Genomic DNA, 15,148 nt, shown 5'->3' with positions numbered 1-15,148 from the left:
GAAAGTTGTAACAGTTCTAGAAAACATGACAGCAAGTAAGGAGGAGCTATGAAGATTCATTGCCTTCTCTAAATTTACTCTGTGGTGAGCAGATGTTAAGACTTTATTATTCCTGCCTTAAGCCATTATTTCTTCTTCCCACCTTCAGTTTTTCTTCCTATTTTCTCTCCTATAGATTTAAAGCTAGGACATTTACTTTTCTGTTATGGAATAAAGTGTTAATCTCCTATATATGTAGGAATCGACCCTAGTGTGTTAAGTTTTTTTAGCGAGTAAGAAGAAAAGTTCTGAGAGCAAATTGTTAACTTTTATAGTTTTGTTTTACAGTTTTGTGTTATGTAATGAATGTCCAAATGTAATGAAATAGTTTTCTTTGGCTTCTATCTTGTTTTAATAGTTTAGAGAAGCCAACCAAGGGGGCCCACTTTAGAGGTAGATTAGATTAGGATACAATAGATTTATTTTCAAGCATTAGTAGTATCTTAAGTAGAAGTAGTAAGTTCCTTCCTATAGCATCGCACTCTGTGAATGTTCCTACAACATATGTGAGAACAATTTTAGTGGATAAGCCAAGTTGGAATATCTATTATCTTTTCCATTGTATTTCTAGTATTCATAGAGTTAAGTGTTTTACCTTCTTGCAGCAATAGTGTAAGTTCTTTTCCTTGCATTTTTACTTTCCTGTAGCATAAGCTTAGTGACTCATTAAGAGACCTAGTGCACATACTGTGCTGAGCATTTCAAGTATACGTCCCTAGGTTGATAAAATTAAATGCTCCTCATGGTGGGGAAAATAGTCCCTAGTTTGAATATATTATTCCTAAGCAAGGGCTAGTGCATGACTATGGTACATCTATTGTGAGGTAGTTCATTATCTCAATTATATATCATTGGTCTTAGAGAAACACCAATCATACTTTAACTTGCTAATAGTTCTACAATCAAACCAGATGGGATGATAGAAGATGTCATAGTCACCTTAAATTCTTGGAAGTATCTCATAGAATTTTTTGTCTTTTCCCTAAAGGCTAACATGGGAGGATATCCTTTAATTTTAGGGTGACCATGGTTGGCCACTATAGATGCTTATATAGCTTTCCGATCTAGAAATATGACAATATCCAATAGTATCCATACTAAGAACCTAACCTTATACTCCCCTTCTCAGCCACTATTTTTAGATGACCAAGTAATCTGGCTAGACTTGGGTGATGATTATCTAGAGGTAAATTCCATCCATTAGCTAATGATGATAGGTTGAGAATAATTTGTAGGCTCTCAAGAAGAAGATGAAATCATTTCATGCATTATCATGAATGAATATGGAGTAGAACCTCAAGTGTATCCTCAAGTAGAATGTGTCCTAGAAACCATATTGCTACCTTTGAACACACCCCAACATTCATAAGCTTCCCGATTCCTTCACTTCTTACTACCTCATGAGATGGATTCTTCTCCTATTGTTCAGTTATTCATGATAGATATGGTTATTAAGATGAAAGTTGGTCCAAAAAAGGAGCTGTATGTAAACAATGCCTTATCACCTTCCTACCAAAAAATTATGCTGTAGTTATTACAGGAGAATCAAAAATCATTTGCTTGGGACTACATGGACATAAAAGGACTAGAACCTATGCCTTGTATATACAAGATTTACATCAGTCCTAATTTTAAACCTATCTAACAACCTTAGAGGTGTTTGGAATTAATGAGTGAGAAGTGTACTTTTGAGAGGGGGGTGAATCAGAAGTATTAAACTTTGACCAATAAAACTTTTAACTTTAAAAATTGCATGCATGAACATATAAGAGTAACATGTAAAGTGAATGCATCCATATAAACACTTGACACTAGATATGATTACCTAGAAACCCTTCAATTAGAAAGTAAAACTGGGGTGGGGTTGACACCCACAATTCTTCACTACTACAACAGTAAAGTTCACCTGTTAAGGTTACATATTTTGACCATTCTCATGATTTTCCTTGTGAAAGACCTGCTTTGTTAAAAAAGCTTATAGGTATTGTTAGATCCTACCCTGTTAAAGGATTTTAACACTTTATCAAAAGTGTACCTAGCTAAAGGATTTACAAAGCATTCACTTGGATTGTCACCCTATTAAAGGATTTATATAATGGCTATTAAACTAACCTATCTCCATAGGATTTCATTCTTCTAATACAATTGTTAGAAAGTATAGTAGAATGTTTGACCTAATTACTTGCAATCTACTAATGCTGATTTCATATCCTTGTTCTATCCAATTTGATCTTCACTAATCTGGTATGAAACTACTATGATCTTGATTCACTTTTCTACTAATTGATATTGCAATGTTGTCCTTCTTCTAAGTCAATTCACCCCTTTCACTTCCTTCAAACTTCGCTAGTATTTTCTCCTTGCATGCTTCTCTTCTCACATACTCTCTCATACATTATTGAATTATGGGGTTTCAACCTCCTTAAAAAGGTTTCGTGACTTAGGGTTAGGTATAAATCTATGATTGAGATTCATCCATCTTTCCCACTTAAATCTTTCAATTTTTTTGATTGGTTACATGTTGATTGCATAGAGAATCAGATAGATTTGATCTTATCTTTTAATCCTTTGAGATTTATCCATAATGTCGACTCAAAAATGGTTTACATCTTAGTTTGTAAGGGTATATGCTAATTCTATGTTACTCAGCACTTACTGGTTAGTGATTCTCAACACATACTAAATTCTATCTTGCTTGGCACTTGAACTTTGCTCGACATCTATTAGACACTTGGCATCTGAAACATGCTCAACACTGTCTGTTTGCTCAGTATTTGAATGACTTGACACTTGATGAATTTTTGGCTTAGCACATATTTTGACTCAGCATCTATATTATACTTGGCATCAACTTAGAAAATTTCTTTAGTGTGTTGACACTCAATTGTCAAAACCAATTTGAGATCAACAATCTCCCCGTTTGACATGAGTGTCAAAAAAACTTAACTATACATAATGAAACTAATCTCCTTGAGTTTAATATACATTTTGTTCAAAAAATATATAGAACTTCAAAATTGTTCAAAATTTTGTGAAAGAGCATATACCTCAAAATTTTGTATCTCCCCTGAGTTGATGTGCCATATCCTTATAACCAAAATATCTTTGAATAGATTCATGTTTCTCAGCTGATACTCTTTGTATTCAATGCTGATACTCTTTATTTGATTGTCCTTGTTATGCTCTATTTTTCTTTGTTTATTTTATTACTCCCCCTTTTCATTTAATCTCTTAGCTCCCCCTTTTACATGTTTCCCTTGTAGTTTTAAGTGTCCTAGCTTTTCAATTTCTCCTAATGTGCATTTAATTTCTCCTTTAATTTAATTTCTCCCCCTTATCAACAATGTCTCCCCCTTTTTTGACACTTAGGTCAAAGGGTCTTAGACACTAACCAAATACTTAGCTAAGAAGTTCTTATTTACTTCTATTACAATTCTCAGACCAGCATCCTAGTTTTGTATTGCAACTTCTAGGGATTTATTTTGAATAGCTATCTCTATTGCAAGGTGAACTAAGCCATCTAATGTAGAAAGATTGGAATCTTTCTTGATTACATTCTTTGCATAGGCTAGTTCCTTCTAAAAAATTTCCATGTGAGGGGTGAGGGAGGCTTGTATCTATACTTTTTTGGTTCTTGCGTTAGCCTCTTCTACTATTAATACAACTAATTCCTTTTGAGTGTGAAGCATTGTGTTAAAGCACTTCTCACCTTGAGCTAGATCTTTGGGTAGTTTCATAATTAATATCTTCAAGTTCCTCTCCAAGCTCATGATTCTCTGGCTAGCCTCCTATGTGAAGATGGAAGGATCACACAATTTTGAGTATAATGAGAATATGTTCTCAAGTACTTGCTTCACCTTTTCAAATTTTTTTGTTAGTTCTACTTGAGATAGTGCTATCTCATTGGATATTCTTTCACTTACCTTTGTTTGAAACTTCTTTTTTGACCATTCCATCAGCTTGGCATTTGTATCATGGTCTTCACTTTGCACCTAGTCCACTATGTTTGAAAGTTGCTCCATTATGGACTTTGTTTCATCAGGTTCCTACAAGCTAAAAGCATCTAGAAATATGTCCTTTATTTAAATCAATGCTTGCCTCTATTTATACTCACTCCTAAGTATCTCCTGCTTCTTTTTCCTCTCTAGTGCCTCTTGCACTTCATTGATTTGATCAATGTTCATAGTTTCATAGTCATACTTAGGAATGGCTATTTATTCTTCTAGTATAGGGTCTCCATAGTGAATTACCCTTGCAACCTTTGTAGAGCTCAATCCTAGTGCTGATATTTGAAGTGGTACTACTTTAGTGCTTAGCTTTTGTTGCATTTTTGTTGGAGTCCTAGAGGTTGGCAGATTAACCAAAGTTTGAATTGCTGCTTGCTCCTTTTCCTCCTCCGATCTTCCTTGATTAATGATTATTATCTGAGGTGGTGCACCTTGTTCTTGTGCAGTAGGAACAAGGGTATCCATCTATCCTATTTTATCCTTTTTTGGCTCCTCAATAGTTGTAGCGACTGTAACTGTGGAGTCAACCTTGGCTGATGTATCTTGTATAACTTGCTCTTTAGGTTGTCCACTTATAGCTATAGGGATGATTGAAGATGGTTCTTGTGTTCCCATCTTATCCCTAGTTAAGTTAGCTACTACTTTTTATAATTAATCTACACTGACCAACATTGGATTGCTACATAATTGGGCTTGTAGTGTTGTTTGGTCAAGAATTTTTTGAGATCCTCTATAGTCAATGGATTTATGTTCTGACTAGAATTGTTAGGAACATCCTTTACTTTTATGGTTTTTGTAGGTGTAGAAGTGTCATGTGGAGGACTTGGAGGTGGTAGTTGTGTGTCTTACAAACTCTATTTTGTTTACTGCTCTTCAGTAGTTGCCATATCATCCTTTTGTGTTACCTTCTCCACTGTATATGCCTTTTCTTTTTCTCCTTCACCTTCCTTTTCATTTTCATCCTCCTCTCCATTATTTCTCCCTTCAAAGGGATCTTCTTCTCCTTTTATAGTTGTGAGGCCATAGATTAATTTCCACATTTATGCAGACTTTTTTTGAAGATCCTCAATCTTATTTTGGAGGATACTAAATGCTGTATATTTAGGTGCAAATTTGCTCCCATGCTTCTTATTTGCCTTGCTTATTTTCCCTTTAGTGAGCTCAAGCATTACTCAAGCCAAAGTTGTCTCTCTTATTTTTTTCTCCATATTAAGACAATAATGCCATTTATTTTCAACAATAGAATATAACTCCTTAGGCATTGAATTGTCAAGCTCAAGTGGAGTGTTCTTGAACTTAGCCATCATAGTGTAGATAAATCCTTCAACTATGTTATGTTCTTCTCTACTTAATTTATTAAAACCAATGCCTTTTAAGCCAGATAAGTTTGTATTATCTCTAATGTTATCACATACATTTTATAAACTAGACTTGGTAGTGTGACTTACCATTCTAAATTGGCCATTGTCATCAAATTTAGTTCTTTCCTCATTTGATTTAGGAGGTGCAACATACTTTCTTATTAGCTTCTTCTTAGCTAGACCTTCCTACTTGGTATCCTTCTTCTTTTGTTTCTCCTTAGCCTCCTTTGTTGTAGTTGTTGTACTTGCCCTTATAGTAGGTTTTTCTGGGCTTGGCTTAGCTATCTTCTTGCCTTTGAGCTAAGCTGCAGGCTATTTTTAAGCTTTCCTTTTCTTTGGCTCTTGCTTGATAGGCGTCTCCATAGCTTCTTCTTCTTCCTCAACACCTTCATCTTCTTTGACATCTTCACCGATGTCTTGTGTTAAGGAAAGTGGCCCTTGGACTTGTTGTTTTTGTTGTTGTTGTTGTTGTTCATCTTCTTCTTCAGCTTCAGTAGTCCCTTCACCAAATTTGGCCTTTAGTTTCTTGACTAGTTTATCCTTCTTCTTTAGGGTTGAAGTAGTCTTCAACTCCATCTCTACCTTGGATTTCAAAAAATCAAAAGTTCCAAAGGGCTTTGTACATTTATCAATGTCTTTTGCTAGCAATGTTGTGATTGTTGCCGATGCCTCATCAATGTTAATTTCATAACCAAGTAGCCTTAGCCATCTTACCCCTTGGTACTACTACTTGGATGTATGTATAATAAATGTCAACCAAGAAAAAAAATCATTTATATGTTGATCTACTAGAGATACTGGTATTTTGAGCCTTTTCTTCATAGACTTCTTAAAGTCTTCAAAATAGCTTGTCATTAAGGTTTCAAAATTGGCTCCCATTTGCTCTATATACTCATTAACTTGTACTATTATAGATCTATTTGTTTTCCAACTTATTTTACCAAAAGAGGGGAGTTCATTTTGAACATAGAAAAATATACATATCAAAATTGATCCAAACTTACACTGAGCACTCTTGGATCTTCTTATTACTCCTAAATTTTCCATAATTTGTTGCAGTTGTAGCTTTGCTAGATCATATGTATGCTCCTTCTTGAAAAATTTGTATCCTACATCAACTGCGATGCATGGGACACTATTTGGTTGGCTTGATTGGTAGAATTTATGAGATATTATTCTAAAAAAGAATTCTGCAAGTGGATCTCTAATTGTGTCTATTGTCATGCCTCTTTTGTTACACTTAGCCTTAGTCTTCTTCTCTATAGCTTCCTTTGAATAACTCCTTAGGGTCTTTGGCCATTCTAGGGTTGGGTACCCTATTACTCTATGTATGATTCTCTTTGAAAATCTTATAGGTCCACCCTCCAACCATAAGCATCCATCATGAATTTTGCTCAACACTATCCTTATCCATTCATTTTGAAAATTGCAGGGAAATCTAGGGCATGAGTTAAGCCCTTTCTCTCAACAATCTAGAATTCCTCCATTAATACCCCATTTTCACAAATTTTTTCATAAGATTACCTAATCTCCATGTCACCTATTGCTCCAAATTTTCAATTGTAACATTTGCCAACATCTTGCACCATAACAACCTTTGGTGGCATAATAGATAAAGTGTTGATAGGGTTATTTTTATAAGAAACTTTAGGAATTGGTTGAAAATATAGTTTTTTTACTTCATTTCTAACCAATTGAACATCAAACAGTTCCTTATCCTTGGGGTTTCTAGAGCTGGATGCCATTTCTAAAAACTAGGGTTTCAAAATATAGAAATTTTGTAACTGCATAGCTGGAGACTTAAGTAAATACCTTAGATCATTAAAACAATGCTGAATCTTTGCTCGAATCTTTGAAAAGGCATCAATCTCTACTTTGAAATCATTTCTATTCTCTTCTCTCTCTTGCTCTATGTTCAAAATGATGAGAAATGATCAAAAACTTCACCTTATACCATTTATTTCATGGCATTTAATTCTTAGCGCATGTACAACTGTCCACTCGACTTCTAATGCAATTTTGCTTTACTTGACCTCCATTCATTTTCCAACACTTGGCATTCACTATAGTTTCCCTTACTCAGATTCAATAAGATTTTGCCTTTTACTCGATAGCCACTACACAATTGGCTCATACTGACTTTGGTAGACAACTCGACATATGCTAGGATTTTACTCAGTATCTAAGGGCAACTTTCCTTACTTGACAACGTTATGAAATTTTTTGAAGTCTTAACCTTGCATCTTTATTCATGTTGATCTAACCTTTTTAGTGCTAACTCATTCTAGGAACTTATGTATGATAAAGCATTTAAATATTAGTCCCACATACCTTCTTGCTTAATTTGATGAAGTATAACCACTTAACCCCTTAGGTGAAGTGATCCCTTCTTTTGACTTGCTACATCCATCTTTCTTCTTCCATATTTTATTCATCTCTCCTCTAATATGCTCAACATCTACATTATCTTTTCCTTTGTTTGAGTCAAAGTTAGGTGCCTTTTGTCCTTTTTGGGCAGTGCTTGCTGATGTGACCAGTCTTCAAACAACTAAAGCATGTAGTTTGGCTCAACCATCTATTGTAGCTTCCATTAAAATGTGTTCTTATGCAATTTTTAGGGATGTCTCCATACTCTTGATAGTAGTAATAGCTGCATCTTGTGTTGTAATCCCAATTATAGGAACTTTCATTCCTTATTCTCTTGTTTGATGACCACATGGGCTTGGATCTGCATTCAAAAGCTCTATGTCCATACTTCTGACAATTGTAGTAGTGTCCTTCAAATCTTGGTGCATCCACTGTCCTTGTTCTACATTCATGTCCCTGATAACCTTGTTTGTTTCACTTGTAACAATGTGTCATATTCTTTAGCTTAGCATTATGATTTCCATTCTTGTTCTTACAAACATTAGCTATATGCCTTTTCTTACCACAAAAATGACAAGTGGGTTTCGAGTTCTTACCTTTTTCATTCCTTTGTTCATTAGTTTTGGATGACTCACCTTCCTCAATACTTGTATAGCCCAAACCTGATGTGTCTTTACTAGATCTAGGGGATTTCCATAGTTGTTCAAAGTACTTGATGGCTTAATTTGTCTTGTTGAAGATTTTAGTGAATTCCTTCTCTTTTTAGGTCATTTTGCAACTTCAATGCGGTTATTTCAATGTCCTTGACTTTCAATTCATGATGAGCATTTATCATTTGGCTCAAGGTATCCAACTACATCCTTGAGATCCTAGGAAACTTTGCTGACTTTTCTTCCAATCTATTTGAAAAAATTCTTTTTTCTTCTTCAATCATGCCCTTATCCTCAATGGCTTTCTTCTTTTGTTTAGTTACTTCACATAACAGTATTGCCTATGATTCTTGCTCCAACTTGAGATTTCTAATCTCTTCAACTTGTGCTCTATTCTTATCCATGAGATTTACAATTGCTGCATCAAAATCACATGAGTTACCATCTAAAAATAACTTTGCGGTGTCAATTTCCCTGTATTGAGTGTCATTCTCAGCTATGGCATTCTCTTTCCTTTTCTTTAGCAAACTCCTTAAGGCATTTCTAGCTTCATCCAATTGTTGCAGTAGGAGGTGTATCTCAATCTCTTGATTCTCAATAGTTTTTCCCAACTTGTAGACTTTCATCTCAAGATCTTTTCTCCAAGCTATAAGGCTTCTCCTGATGAGAACTAGGCTCTAATACCAATTCTTGGGAATTAATAAGTGGGAAGTGTACTTTTAAGAGAGGCGGGGGGGGGGGGGGGGGGGGGGTGAATCCAAAGTATTAAACTTTGACCAATAAAACTTTTAATTTTAAAAATTGCATGCATGAACATATAAAAGTAACATGTAAATTAAATGCATCCATATAAACACCTAACACCAGATATGATTACGCAGAAACCCTCCAATGAAAAGGTAAAACTGGGGTGGGGTTGAAACCCACAACTCTTCACTACTGCAGCAATAAAGTTCACCTATTAAGGTTACATATTTTGACTATTCTCATGATCTGCCCTATGAAAGGCCTACTTTGTTAAAAGCTTACAAGGATTATTAGATCCTACCTTGTTAAAGGATTTTAACACTATCAAAAGTGTACTTGGCTAAAGGATTTACAAAACATTCACTTGGAATGTCATCCTATTAAAGGCTTTATATAATGGCTATTAAACCAACCTATCTCCATAGGATTTCATTCTTCTAATACAATTGTTAGAAAATATAGTAGAATGTTTGACCTGATTACTTGCAAACTGCTAATCCTAATTATAGATCCTTGTTTTGTCCAATTTGATCCTCATTGATCTGGTATGAAACTGCTATGATCTTGATTCTCTGTTCTACTAACTGATACTGCAATGCTGACCTTCTTCTAAATCAATTCACCCCTTTCACTTCCTTCAAACTTCACTAGTATTCTCTCCTTGCATGCTTTCTCTTCTCACATACTTTCTCATACATTACTGAATTATGGGGTTTCAATCTCCTTAAAATTTTTCATGAATTAGGGTTAGGTATGAATCTAAGATTGAGATTTATCCATCTTTCCCACTCAAATCTTTCCATTTTTTGATTGGTTGCATGTTGATTGCATAGGGAATCAAATAGATTTGATCTTATCTTTTAATCCTTTGAGATTTATCCATATGTTAGCTCAAAAATAGTTTACATCTTTGTTTTTGAGGGCACAAATCTTGTGCTGATTCTGTGTTACTCAACACTTACTGGTTATTGATGCTCGACATATACTAAATTCTGTCTTGCTTAGCACTTGAACTTTGCTCGACATCTATTAGTCACTCAGCATCTGAAACTTGCTCAACACTATCTATTTGCTTGACATCTAAATGACTCAACACTTAATGAATTTTTGGCTTAGCACATATTTTGACTCAGCATCTATATTATACTTGGCATTAACTTAAAAAATTTCTTAAGTGTGTTGACACTCAATTTTCAAAACCAATCTGAGATCAATAAGAGGAGAGTTAACACTCTTTTGAAATATATAGTTATGAATGAACTACAAAAATTATTAAGAGATGGTTTTATCGATCCCATCTTTGATAGCCAATGGGTTTCACCCTTGGTTATTATACCAAAGAAGGGAGGAAAATGGAGAGTTTGTGTAGATTATAGGGAGCTCAATTCAACCACTAAGAAAGAACACTTTCCCTTACCATTTATAGACCAAGTTCTTGACAACTTAGCTGGCAAGAAATATTTCTCTTTTCTGGATGGTTTTAGTGGTTACAATCAGATTAAAATACCTCTAGAGGATCAAGAAAAAACAAATTTCACATGCCCATGGGGTACTTTTTCCTACTTAGTCTTACCCTTCGGCTTGTATAATGCCCCAGCTACATTCCAACAAGCTATCATAAGTATCTTTTTAGATATATCTACTAACTATATGGAGATCTACATGGATGATTTTAGTTTATGGGACTAATTTTGAGGAAGCAAAAGCCAACTTAGAGACATTGCTCAAGATATGCCAAGACTATAACCCTTCCCTAAATAGTGAAAAGTGTTTTATGATGATGGAAGAAGTAGTACTAGATCATTTTATTTCATCACAAGACATCCAAGTAGATCCCACCAAGATTGAAGTCATTACTACTTTGCCTATGCCAGAGAAGAAAAAGGATGTACAAAGTTTCTTAAGACATGTTGGATATTATAGAAGATTCATCAAGAATTTAAGTAAGCTTGCAACACCCCTTTATAATTTTTTATAAAATGATTCTTAATTTTCCTAGGACTCTATGTGTGTTACATCTTTCCTACAACTTAAAGAAGCTTTCACCATAACACCAGTTTTAAGAGGACTTAATTGAGGACTACCTTTCCACATCCATATAGATGCCTTAGACTATGCTATAGGTGTAGTGCTAAGCCAAAAGGTAGACTCAATTGAACATACTATTTATTTCATCAGTAAAAATTTGTAATGTGTAGAGTTTAACTATATAGTCACTAAAAATGAGCTACTTACAGTTATTTATGCACTAAGTAAATTCAAGCACAACATTACTAGAAAAAAAATATTGGTTCATACTAATCACTCTACTATAAAGTATCTGATGAATAAACCCACAATATCAGCAAGATTGGCTCATTGGTTGTTACTTATACAAGAATTTTATATCACCATAATAGATAAACCCGACAAGGCCAATGTGGTAGTTGACTTTCTCTCTTGGTTGAATGCCTTTGAAAATCTTGTAGCCATTAATGACAATTTTCTAGATGAACACCTTTTCATGTTGTCAGCCCAAAATCCATGGTATGTAGATATTGCAAATTACCTAACCATAGGAAAAATACTAGCTCACTTCTTTGCCAAAGAAAGGAAGTTATTCTCTGAAAAGAGCTTAAACTATTCTTTGATTACTAGATTTATGTTTCATACCTTGAGAGCATTCCATGATGAGCCCTGTGGAGGTCATTTTGTAGCCAAAAGGAGATCATTTAAAATATTGACAATTGGGTACTATTGGCCAACTTTACATAAGGATGCAGCTAGATACACAATAAATGTGATAAGTGTCAATGAATAGGAAGACCCGCTAAATTAGATGAAATTCCCCTACATCCTCAAGTAGTTTTTGCACCCTTTAATAAGCATGGGATTGAATTTTTAGGCCCTATTAAACCCTCTTCACAAGGTAAATCCTATATCCTAGTATGCACTAATTACATAACTAAGTGGGTAGATGCCAAACCCATGAAATACCCAAGGGATAACAATGTTGCAAAGTTCTTCTATGAATCCATCTTTACACCATTTGGAGTCCCCAAAGAGTTTAAATCTAATTTGGTAATTTCTCTCATGGAAGAATATACTATTTGACATAGTAAATCATCACCTTACCATCCACAACCTAATGGCCAATTCAAAGTTACAAATAGGGATCTGGAAGCCATTCTCACAAAAATAGTAGCACTTCATCAGAAGGATTGGGCCACATGTCTTCCTAAAGTTCTTTGGGCTTATAGAACCACCTAGAAATCTAGAACATGTTTTACTCCTTTTGAGCTCATCTATGGTAGGTTAGCTGTAATGCCTATAGATTTTGAGTATAAAACATTGAGGACCACTTTGGAGCTTGGTATGAAACTCACTATTGCACAATAAGACCAAATCTTGAGTACAAATGGTCTTGATGAATGACACAAATCTGCATTAAACAACATCTAACTCATCCAACATCAATGAAAAAAATGGCACGATAAGTTTATCAAAGATAAAATGTTTGTTGTAGGAGATTGGGCCCTTCTTTATGATTCCAAGTATTAACACAATCTAGGAAAGTTTCAAACTTGTTGGTTAGGACCATATGAAATTGTTGCTATATTTACTAATAGAGTGGTCTAGTTTTCTATAATTGATCTTGTTCAATTCAAGTTAATGGTCAATGGGCATTGCCTCAAGCTCTACAACAAACCAATAAGTCATGAGGAGCTCCTGCAACAGTTTTAGCACAATAAGGATATACTTGTTCCTGTAGTTGAGTAGTCTGGGTTTGAAATGTCCCTTTTATAATTTTTCATGATATTTCAAGCCTCAAATAAGATCTTTAAAATCAAACAACTAATATCACAAAGATCCCCCAAATTTCTCAAGAAACCCCAAATCGGGTATGCTGAAAATAGTGCCAAAAGCTTCACAACTTCACAAATTATTAATAAATCTAAAAATGGAAATTTTTACAGAAATTTCAGCAGCATAAAAGCCTAAAAAATGACATTTCTAGATCCATATAGCCTTTACACAACAGTTCACAGATGTAGGACAAAAACTATGCTCATCGGGCTCCCGAAATTAACACAAAAATGCCCGAAAACACCACAAAAACACTAATAATCTATATTTGAAGTTTAATCACATCCCAATACATATATTTAGCTCTATTTTAACACTTTAAAGTCTGAAATACAGCAACAAACCAAACTGATATGAAATACTCAACTAAAAACACTAAACTCATACAAAAAACACACCGGAAAACCCACAAATCTGCACTGTTCAGCACATAGGAAAACTCTGTATGAGCATGCACATGGAATGGCTTCAAACTCCCATCGTTAGCCTTCTTGGAAACCTGAAAAATCCCATTCTTGGGTCTCCTTGGAAACCTGCAAACTCCCGTTCTTGGGTCTCCTTCTCCACAGGTTTGGCAACCTCTGAAGAATGACAAAGAATGAGCAAAAATCAAGTTCTCCCATCAGCCCAAAATGCCTCCAAACCCGTTAAAAGAGGGCATAACCATAACTCACATCTAAGAGAGGTTAATGAAACATATTTTAATAATAATTTTCATTTATTAGTCCAACGGTTTCCAAAGATTAACCCCCTTTTTTCGAAACTTCACTTTCTTGGGCCTGCCTGCCTTAGCAAAGATTATTATTTTTTAATTATTTGAAAAGGGGACATGAAAAGTCCTCCCTTACCAAACATTGCTTTTCCTCAAGCAATGGCTGAACAATAAACTAAACAATCCACCTGGATCCCAAATGTAGTCATGAACTATACTACTACCAATTAACACAGGCTCCTGCAATATCCTCTGCAATATGACCAAGAGGAATCCATAATCAAACTGACAATTATAGCTCAACCAAACTCCAAAATCACCAGTACCATAGTCAAAAACCCATGAGACACAAACTCGTAGAACATAAGAACCCAAGTAAAGTGGACAAATCAAACTACCAACACAATAAATACCATCAACGCATCCCACTGGCCTATACGGAATGTACAATCTAACTCTGCAACAATGGTGAATGCTCTCGAATGAAACTATACTAGGTATGGAAAATCCACACACTGTACAACTCCTATAGTCAACACAACTCTGCAAATCACTAGCCACTATCTCATAACCATAACTCCCATGCACTGCTGATGGTGAAAAGACATTACAAGATAAAGAGTAAGAAATGGAATCCAAACCAAATTTTCCTACCATCAACTCCTCAAAACAAGGATCAAATGCTAACTGATGTACATACCCTACAATATAATGTTGATTAAAAAAACCAACCTCAGTCAACAGCTCACCATGAACAAGTGATACAACCCATTGGGACTGATCACTAGCTAAGTTAGGAGATGTCATAGCCAAAGGAGTAGAATCAATAACAACACCCACTGAAGCATCACTCCCAAACTCCTACTCTAAGTCACATATTATCAAACTGTCAACTACAGAACCTATCACCATGTCATGCCCATCACAACTCTCATCTTGAGGCATCAAACTATCCCATAACTGATGATAACCACTAGGAACCAAAGTACATCTCTGTATCATCATCTCATCAACATGGTTATCAAAGGTAAATTGATGAGCGTACCTCACAGTGTAATGCCGATAGAATTCGCCAATCTCAGTTAGTGGCTCAGACTGTAATCTAGATGAAACTAACTGCAATTGATCATTAACCATGTTGGAACTTACTACTACCTTCGAAGATATCACCAAGGGAGTAGTATTACTAGAAGGAACCATGCCAACTGTCGACTCACCAACATCACACATGATCTTTGATACATCTCTAGTCTCTGTGCCATCAGTACTAGAGGCCACCACCATGTTAGGCATACAACAATCTGCTACAACACCCAACTCAACTGAACCTAACTCTAGTGGGAATGAACCTGATATGACAATGTTAGTATCAAGGATGGATGCATCCCCATCTCCACTGTCTCTGAAAATCTCAGCCAT

The sequence above is a fragment of the Cupressus sempervirens genome, chromosome 11 (genome assembly GCF_028749045.1).
Source record: "Cupressus sempervirens isolate cs-2001-9-10 chromosome 11, ASM2874904v1, whole genome shotgun sequence".
NCBI classification, from domain to species: Eukaryota; Viridiplantae; Streptophyta; class Pinopsida; order Cupressales; family Cupressaceae; genus Cupressus; species Cupressus sempervirens.
This window is presented reverse-complemented; position numbering follows the sequence as displayed.